This window comes from Anopheles darlingi, chromosome 2 (genome assembly GCF_943734745.1).
Source record: "Anopheles darlingi chromosome 2, idAnoDarlMG_H_01, whole genome shotgun sequence".
NCBI classification, from domain to species: domain Eukaryota; kingdom Metazoa; phylum Arthropoda; class Insecta; order Diptera; family Culicidae; genus Anopheles; species Anopheles darlingi.
The window spans coordinates 20,012,092-20,022,091 of NC_064874.1; the positions used below are offsets into that span (position 1 = coordinate 20,012,092).

Genomic DNA, 10,000 nt, shown 5'->3' on the forward strand with positions numbered 1-10,000 from the left:
TCGGAACGAGAAAGGAGCCTTCGAATGCGATGCATTTGCAGTTTTGCCTCGTTCTCCTATAGACAAGGCATCCCAAGGACGAGCGTGCGAGGAGTATAGCAGTAAGAAAACGGAAACAATTGAAATTATAGAATGTTCTTTCTAGACCAGAATCTCTCCGGCCTTTGGCTTATCAATGTAGATCAAACTCTTCACTCTGCGTATGTGTATGAGGAGCCCTAAAGACGAACTCTTACTTCCATTCTGTTAATTTTTCTTTATTTTATTGACATCTTTTAAGTTATAAAAACGCAATGCACACTGCTGGAGAAGCGGTTTAGGATGTTAGTACTAGACGTTAAAACAAGTAGGTAGCGAGCGAATGGCAACTGCCAGGAACATGAGAGAACAAGTAACAAACAGTCATTGCTTTCGGGGTGTATGCAGAAAGATAGAGTGTGTTATTAGTTCAGCAGCGACACCTGTTTCGGGAGTGAATTGAAAATTCGCAAAGCGAGGGTGCCGTGACATTATCTTCGTTGGACATCCGAATCCAGATTTGACAGGACACGCACCCCACACTTGCGAATGGTTATCCTCGAATCAAAGTTAGTTTAAGTAGCCGTTGGAAATTGGTATTATTATAGAAGTGCAGGGAGTTTGGAGTCTCGACGACCGAACGCACACTAATTTGTGGAAGAAGGATGGTCTGGAGCAGGAGGGAGGATGGGTTTCAATCTTGTTTTCGTGTATTTGTATGCTGTTTGAGCGCGTACGTGAGCGAACGAGGGAGTGTCTGCATGTGTGTGTGCGTGTGTGAGAGAGTGAGCGTGTGAGAGTGTGTTGTCGAAATTGCCAACCTCCAAAATAGCAGTGGCATACGGCAAAGCAATAATATATATACATATATACATGTATATGTTATATGTTAATGTATGTGGATACATACATACATGCATAAATATCTACATGATGAAATCGTATGAATATAAAAATGTAAAGTAAACTGTAATATCGAGCCTAGATAACGACGAAGAATGCGATAAGAGTATAACAAGTGTGTACCCGACGACAGCTTCAATCAAACAATCAATCACTCACTTATTCACTCACGGCGTTCCGGAAAGAGGGATAGGTCTTGCGTTTACTTCTACTCCGCGAAACCAACGCCGGGTGTAAACTGACTGGTCATGCCGATCAAACACAGGTCACTTGGATTTGTTCAACAGTCGTCGGAGAGTTTTGATCGCATCTCCTATGCGTTCCGCATGGGTCAAAGGATACGATGCAACAGGCAGTCAGTCAGACAGAAGACAGAAAACAGTAACAGTTTAGTAAATATCGAACAATAACGAGGGGTAAATTGATTGTGCAACGAGGCGAAACCAGAAAGGGAAAGAATACTGAACACCGTCTAAAAACAAGCGAATAAGAAACGAATTTGAACAAAGTACATAATTTCATGTTTAGTTGCGTTTTTTTTTTCATTATTGTCTTTGATTTGTTTTGTACATTTCATTTCTCAGGTGCGCCATATTTTATGTTGGTTTTGGTTCGTTTTTCTACCTTTTTTATCTACTTTCTTTGGTTCGACCATTTCGTTTTCTTTTTCACGTTGTTTCGACATTGTTGTTTTGTTTGCTGTGGTTCTGTTTCATTTTATTTTACTCTAGCACTCTTTATTTTCAGCTATTTGAGATATTGCTTAGTTATTGGGTTTTCGGGAACATTGTGTTTGTCACAGCTGTACCTGCGGTAGTAACACGTTCGATCGATCCGAGGTTGACGGAAAATTGATACACTTAAGAGGAAGGGATACGTGTCGCGGATATGCAACGCAACTGAAAATCACCTCGAAGGGCACCACGAGAACGAGGCAATAAAGGACAATGATGTGGTTGGAGATAGTTGTATAAAAGGTAAGCGAAAAGAATGCAGAAGTGAAATGTTGCCGGTAACAACCGAATGATCGCACGACGTAATCTGTCGAAAAGATGATTGCCATGAACAACACTTTCGATTGTTTAGAAATATATATATTTAAATATGACTAATGCTGTGAACATTAATGGAAATGAAAATATGGAAACACTAATACTATAACATTGTTTGTATCTGTAAAAAAACAAAACAAAAAATCAAACCAAACTAAGCTGTCTAATACAACAAAGTGGCCAACTAATAGTGGAGGCCAAAAAGGGGAAAGCTGGGCAGGATGAAACCGTGGCAGAGAAACGTAGAGGCGCAGGGCAGACAAAAGGGTAAACCATGAAAACAAAGCATTACCAACATACCTAAAGCGAGGCGAAGGATATATATTTACATTTATATTATCAAGCGCCAGGAGATGCGCCTCAAACCCTCCTTAATCGAATACGCCCGAAATGGTGGAACAATTCAATGCAACACAGTAAATTTGGATGCTAGCAGCTCTTCTAGCCTTCTCACCTACCGACCCCACCCCTTCCACCTCTCCTAGTATCGAGCTGTGCGCGAGTACAGAGATGTTTTCAATCAATTTTTATCAACTTTGTCATTTCATCTGGATTGGGAGTGTTTTTTTGTTGTTGTATGTTTTGCTACTCTATTCAAACGGGGAAAAATAGAAAGCATATAGCATTCACGATGAAAGCGCGACCCGAAACGCCAAAAACTTTGAAGAAACAAAACTTTAAACCTAATTGTAGCGAAACAACTACTAACACAAAAAGACACCGAACCTGATACCGGAGTGTACAATCAAATGTATAACAAAACATAGCACAGGGAACTAGCAGAGCAGTGTACCACGCATACCACTCCCAGCAGAAGTAGCAACAGTACGCAAGAGAGTCATCTGGAAGGAATTAGTACGTTAGATATGTGAGGCTTTTTGTGGCAGTTTCTTCCATTACACGTTTTTGAGTATCATTGCTAACAGTGGCAACGCACGGAGTGGTCGAGGACGCACAGATAAAAGGGAGAATCCTTTTTGTTGTAAAAAAGTGAGGGTGTAGCGAGACAAAAAAAACTTACGGTATACCTCGGCCAATTTCATTACCTCGATTGTTACTCGATTGTTTGTTGATAAGGTGTTTCAATCATTTATGTGCACCGACGTGCACCCTATTGAAGCCACCGCATTAAACGTGCAGTGAAGTAACAGAAAGAGGGGTTGGTTAAAGTTTGTTTTTGCCTTTTTTCCCTTGTAGGACTTTGTTGATTGTATGAAGCAGTTATGAGGCCAACATATTAGGAAGTTCCTCTATATTCAAATGCTTTTGCTCTGATTTCTTGTTGTAACGTATCGATGCATCGCGGGAGTCGGGTGATACTGATAATTGATTTTGATACAGTTTCCTTTTCGAGTGTTGTGGTTTTTGTGAATTTTTCATTAAACAGATTGATTGAAGAAACAAATACAAGGAAACATTCAATCCGCAAGTCCACCGATCACAGAGACAGACATGTTGTTTATATGATGAGGGAAAATTAGCGAAATAGACAGATAGAAATTGAGAGCGAGAGAGAGAGAGAGAACGAGTGGAAGAGCGAAAAAGGGACAGAAACAAAAAGATCGAATGAAAGTCAGAGAGATAGGGAGTGGCGGATTTAGATGAATGAAAATATTTAGCAAAAAAGTAATGAAAAAAACCATAAAAAAATGTAATAAAAAAACAGAAAATCATTTAGAATAATTGTATGGACTAGATGAAATCTAGCTAATGCCAGTGTAGAAAGCAGCAGCAGCAGCAGCAGCAGCAGCAAGTAAGGAAAGCAAACGCACGAACAGCGAACTGACGAAGGGCAACAAAGAAACAAAAGAAATAAGGTGCAGGGAAATGGGTAAAACGAATTGCATTGAAAGCGGTACCCGTATTGTTAAAGCATTTCAAACTACTAAAAGTAAAACAAGAACAAAACCAGATACAGAACGGAGCAAAGCACGCAACAGCATGCTAAAGTGAAGAGCTATATATATATATATATATATACATATACAATGGAGAGTAAAGTGTGTAACACATAGTCGGAGTGCAACTGTAAACAATCAATAACAAACATGTTACAACGAGAATGTATGGAGCCAACCAATGGCTTGTGGGATGAGCAGGGAGGTAAGTTCGAATTCAAACAGAATATAGCCACGGAACATGCAGAAACGTAAAATATGCATCACCGGTACACGGGCCTGATTTGTTGTTTTAGTATTTGTGTTTACATTCTTCGTTTAACATGCAAAAAGATTGATTTTTGTAAAGCATTATCGCTATGCACAACAACAACCACGCGTTATCTCTTTCTTCTTGGTCTGTTAGAGGTTGCGTTAGAATTACGTTAACTCCAGGTTGTGGGGGAAAGTTCCGCATTTGTATGCACAGAAACTTCAAAACCTTACAATCATCATCAGTTTTGCGAATCGAGCTCTCTCCGAGTTTGTTGCGCTGTTAAGACCAAGTCACGAGTTGAAAACGGATTTGACGACGTTATAAACGTTAATCGGGAAAGCATGTACCATAGGGCAGGGGGGATAGTAATCGAACCTGGGTGAAAAGAGCACAAAAGCAAGGAAAGATGTAGCGGAAGGACGAAGAACATAAACTTTACTAAAGTTAAACGTTATACTGTCATTTGAACGGTAAAACTTTGTGGAAAAACAACGTAAGAAACGTAAATCTAGTGCTAAGCTGTCAAAACCAACCAAACGGTAAACAACAAAATGGGGTCGATGGATGATGGAGAAGTTCTGCGAAACATGTAGCCAAATGACAAAAAATGAAGACAAAAACACGACAAGAATAGGTAAATCCTTTAGCATTAGGAGCCACCGAGCAGCAAGACACTAGAGACGTAAAGTGTTGATGATAGTAGGAAGTGGATAATAGATGTGAAAAAGTGCGATGCATAACAGTGTCAAGCAACAAACAACGCAGAATGTGCGAAAGGCAGCATTGAACCGGGGAGCGAAGGGAATCAACCAGAGTAAAGTGCAGCAAGTGTGTGAAAAAAGTGGTAACAAGTTAAAATACTATTTAATATTATATACACACCCGTACACACACATACAGAAACATGCCTGTCACCATCGGTGGCAGGCATCGACCGAACAGAAATGAAATAAAAATCTAAAAAAAAGATTTGGTTTTGAACGAATTTTTTTAATTTGTCGTTCACGGCATATGGCGAACATTTTTCCAAACGAATCCCGTGTGTTTCTTTGGGAAAATGCTGCAGGGTATCTGAAATAATTTTAAAACACGAGAAAATCCTGGCTCAGCTCCTGCAATCGCAGGAATCCACGGGCGAATCAAATTGAAATGAACACAATAACTAGACCAAAAAACCTACAAGTATTTCAAGACGTCCGAACACAAATAACACACATATTTATGTTTGCAGATTTTTATTTTCATTAGCTACTACAGTCGGTTGGTTGGTTTTTCTTTTCTTCTTCCTTAACTTTTCCCACTCTTTCTTCAACTTCTGCTTCCGTTTTTCCGTTGCAGCTACCCACTGTTTCACGTTTGTTTTCCTCTTCTTTTTATCAACGCGTTTTCGCTTGTTGTGTTTATATTTACGTTCTTTAACATTTTGCCTTTTTGTTTTTCCATTGCTCTTCACAGAGGGATGTGGGAGCTTACAGTCGCGTCATTCTCTTAGCGCGCGTTTGTTGCAGCTGTTTTTATTTCGCTTTGTTGCTGTCGCGTTGTCACGTGCTATCAAGCAATAACGGCGACGGCGACACCCCACACGACACACGGGGTCGCGAAGAGCCCCTCTCAGGTGTGGATCTGTTTAATTGCATACATGTTTATGTTAAATTTAATAGATTTCTCCGCTGCTCACGCTGTTGTTTTGTTTTTTTGCCTTTGTTACCATCTTATTTTTCTTCTTCTCAGCTCAATTCGCACACGAGCCCGAATATCCGTTAACCGGTGTGCGCGTGTGTGCGTGTTTATGTGGTAGGCTTCTCTGCTGCTGCTTTATAATTACAGTTACCTCTCGCTCTTTACCGCCATCATTACTCTCAGTAGTTGCTTTGTTTGCAGCGATCGCGTAAGTGTTCTGGAGGGCGAGGGAGATATCTCCGTTCACTTTTCCTTATTTTTTTCTTCTTAATACCACATTCTATCGAGCGCCTTAAACACATAAACACACTAACAGCACGCGCTCCTGGCTTATCTTCTTTTAACTAACATTCTCGTTCCCTTGCTTTGCTTTCTCATGTGTCGTGTCCTACCGCCATTTTAAGGCGACGATACCGACCCAGGGAACTGGTCAAACGAACCGCGACTGGCGAACATAACGTGACAGTTGTCCACGTTACACAGTTCACAGCTTGCCTTTCTGACTCACGTTTTCCTGTTTCTGTTTTTTTCCTTCTCAGATAATCTTAACTCTTAGATGCTCTTTTTCCTCTATGCATAAACTATTGAACTGCGCGCGCGCTGCATTTATTTTGCATTTCCTTCTTCTCCTACGTCCGCGCCATCTGACTTCTCCGCTCTAGTGTGTTTGCTTGCGCTTTACTGCCCTCCTTGCAACGAGAGGAAGTGGAGTTCGCGCCATTAGTAGTAGTGACTTAAATAATCTTATCGCATTATGTAGGTTTGCTCTCATCTGCCGCTTCGTTCACTGCTTGCTTCTCCACTAATTACTGTTTCATACTCTGTTGCATCATCCTGCTAGCGATTACACATGCACACAAATTCACACGCACACACACATACACACACGGGGCTCAAGTATTCGCACGATTTCGTCGTGCGTCACACGCCGCCTGCGTGCCATAAACTCGCACCATCCATCTTCAATAGCCTACTAATCCTGTCCAAGTTTGCTGCCCTCTCTCTCTCTCTCTCTTTCTCTGTTGCTCCTTTTGCTTCTTCTATCTATAATAGTTTGTTCGATACGTTCGGGAGAAGCAGGTCGGCTTTATCCTGCATCGTCTATCTTCTCGCATAACCCCCTTTTGAGGCAACGAGACAACCAATCAATCATCGTTCAACGGATAAGAATTGATAATCTCATTAATAAATTTGCAATTTGCGTTCCCTTTGCCTTTCTGTCTATCTCTGGTAATTGCTCTTCGTCCAGACACGAAGCTGTCTACGTGAGTTGGCGCTCACCATGGCCTGCTGTTACTGTTTTCAAGGGGGAGGATTCCATTCCCAAAACGCACGCAGCCGGGCATAGCAGAAGAGCCTGACAACAGTCGGATATTGACACGGATTGAGAAAGCAGGCTGCTGCGAAACGATGGCGTATCATCAATATGAATATATATAATGGATGTATATATATATATATACATATATATTTTTATATGTATGTCTATAAACAGGTAGCAGAGCTGGTTGTTTAACCAAAAATCTGCCATTTTATCATGTCGCTGGAGCGGTTCTGTGATTTGTTCATTTCAGCAGCATTTCTTCCTAACGCCCTCCCCATCGCCATAGCGCTTCTTGCTTCCATCTGCCCACCTGGCTCTCTATATGCTAGGCTAGTTGAGTTCACATCCTAATGCCTTTGTTGCTCTGGGTGACACGTTACTCTCTATACATTACAAAATGCCTTCGGATCGTTCTCTGTTCGAAGCTACGTGTGCTCTTGTGGATGTGCTTCCACGGCTGATGCTGCCACTGCTGCTGTTGTTGCTTCTACTGCCTCTAACTAACTATCGTCAATGCACATCAGCGCCAATTCCAGTCTGTCACTAAACCCCGCGTCGGTCAGCGATCCTGTTTTTTGTTTGTGTATTTGCTTTACACTTCACTGTTAATGTTGTTGTGTTTTGCTTTTGCTCTTCTCCACCACAAGCGTTCTACCGTTTCTATCTGCTTTATCTCGCTTTGCTAATACAGACACATAGCAGACACCCCCGAGCATACACAAATGTGTACTCCAAATGATGAAGCGAAGAAGCTTGGAAAACAAAAATCAATCTTCTGGGCGAGGAAAACAATGTGGCAAAAAACAAAGGCTAAGGTGTACTTCCGAGTAGAGAAGTGGCCAGAAAGCATCCCGAAGCAATTGAAAGTGAGTGAAAGGAAATGAGAAAATCAATTTCGCTGGATTTGCGTTGAGAGAATATAGGCAACATGCAGCACTGGGGCTCACACACAACATGAAATGTGCATTATCGAATGTACTCTTATAACTGATAAGCCTGCTTCCAGTTGCAACGTTGCGTTTGTGGCTGACTTATTTATCCGATTTGCACAAACGAATACTATCCTGTTCTTCTTCTGCTTCTGTGGCTGTTTGAGGGCGTGCTTTTCGCTTTATTCAGTGTCTATGTGTGTGTGTTTTTGTAGGTTTTTTAGTTATTTTTTGGTTAGTCAGTGGCAGGAATGCGCGCAAATCGGCATATCGTGTTGTGTGAGATCTTATCTTTTGTTTTTTGTTTACTTTTAACTCTTTTTCATTTTTTTTTGTTTGATTTCTTTTGCATTTTTCTAAGTTTGCCATCTGATGACGAATAACTAAAGATTGGAGGGGTGGGCGGTTGTTTAAGCAACAATAGAATCATCGAAAAGGAATAGTTTTGCTTCTTTTTTTTGGTAGTTTTCTGTTTTAGTTTCTATCGAGATGCGCATCTCGTTCTTTCGGCGGTATGGTACGGTACGGTTGAACGAAGGTAAAACGAACGAAAATACAAAACGCAAATGCAATTACAACAGCAGTACGTACTGTATATCTTTCCCCTTCAGAAACGGATCGAAACGTATAAGTAGCGACATCCGTGCGGTGGTTTATGAGTTTGTCTGTTTGTCTGAACGGGGACAAGGGCAGAAATGGGTTGGGAAAGAATCAGGAGAGGGTGGGTGAATCGAAGCGGTTATAAGCGGCTGCTGTTTCGTGCAAAAAATTGTGCCCGATAGATATTCACTCATGGTGACGGTGGTGACCGGTGTTCAAAAGGTGGGATACATAGATGGTGGAGGATGGTGGCTTCATTGCATTCCAAGCGTGTTGTCGGTATTGCCGCGATTGTAAATGAGTCCTCCTACAAGTCCTGTGGTGTTGTGGGCGTGGGTTAAAGTAGTGTCAACATGGCATGCCACGTCTATAAAGCCGTGCTCTGCTGCCTTAGGGTCAACTCTCCAAACGAAACAATTTCTACATGTCCAAGAAGCATTCGCAACAAGATCAAGAGAATAAGGATGGAAAGAGAGTGAAGGGATTCTATCTTCAAGAACCAAGCGTAAAACGAAGGAGAAGTGTGCGCAACTCGTGCTCGATCCATTCCATTCCATTTAAGAGAACGGCGTATATGTGTGCTACTAGCTACACCATGTGCGAGTGCCGCCGTGCCGTGCGCTGAAGAAGGGGGAGGGGGGGGGCGTGGACAAGAGGGTTCTAATGGTGTGGTAGGAGCCCCTTTTTCTCGACATTCAACAGGTAACCTCGAGGAGTTGTATTGAGAGAGTGCTGCGGGTTTTTGGAACGCTTGGAAGCTTTATCCACCAATAGCATAGGCTGTAAATGAGGATCATCCGAAGAAATCAGACGATCGTTTGGATAAAACAAAACAAGCTGTGAATCCGAAGCGGCGTGTAGCACTCTCTCGTTCCTGTCAGTAAATGTTTTTCCCGCTAATTTTACATTCGCATGTTCATATACATTTGGCTCAATGATAGGCTTTGAGTGTTCGATCAAGAATGACATTACGGTCGGTGCTATCGCTTGATTGCTGTATCCTCTTTCGATGAGTCACTTTTGACCAATCATCATCATCTTCATTATCATTCGTGCAGGTATCTGGCCCCTCCCTTAAATGGGTGGCTCAATTTTATGGCATATTTTTGTTTATTTCTTATTCGCAATTTGTCCTTTTAAGAAAGCTCGATTTGTTGTTCCATTTTTTAAAGGTAGTTTATATAGAGGAGCATGATATTGACGGCTTTACTTGCATGGCTATAGTTGAAAACCTTCCTACTTCCCTTGCTCGTTATAGATAAATTGCATAAATCTTGGCTTAAAATGCAAAAAAGATGCTAACAGGCTAGCAAAAAGTTCCAAACCTTCGCAGCTGTAAA

General features: G+C 41.5%; 2 protein-coding genes across 26 annotated transcripts in view; one reads left to right on the top strand and one right to left on the bottom strand.

The window, feature by feature from the left end:
• LOC125948814 (unconventional myosin-IXAa-like) overlaps nt 1-2,667 on the top strand; it is a 51,028-nt gene extending 48,361 nt beyond the window's left edge. For all 7 annotated transcript variants that reach the window (XM_049675260.1, XM_049675258.1, XM_049675259.1 and 4 more), the window contains one exon: nt 1-2,667. This exon is cut by the window's left edge and continues 2,583 nt beyond it. The gene's annotated coding sequence lies outside the window, so the exon portion shown is untranslated.
• A 3,411-nt stretch (nt 2,668-6,078) lies between these two features.
• The window catches only part of LOC125948872 (casein kinase I), a 78,571-nt gene continuing 74,649 nt past the window's right edge, over nt 6,079-10,000 (bottom strand). For all 19 annotated transcript variants that reach the window (XM_049675376.1, XM_049675378.1, XM_049675385.1 and 16 more), the window contains one exon: nt 6,079-10,000. This exon is cut by the window's right edge and continues 1,801 nt beyond it. The gene's annotated coding sequence lies outside the window, so the exon portion shown is untranslated.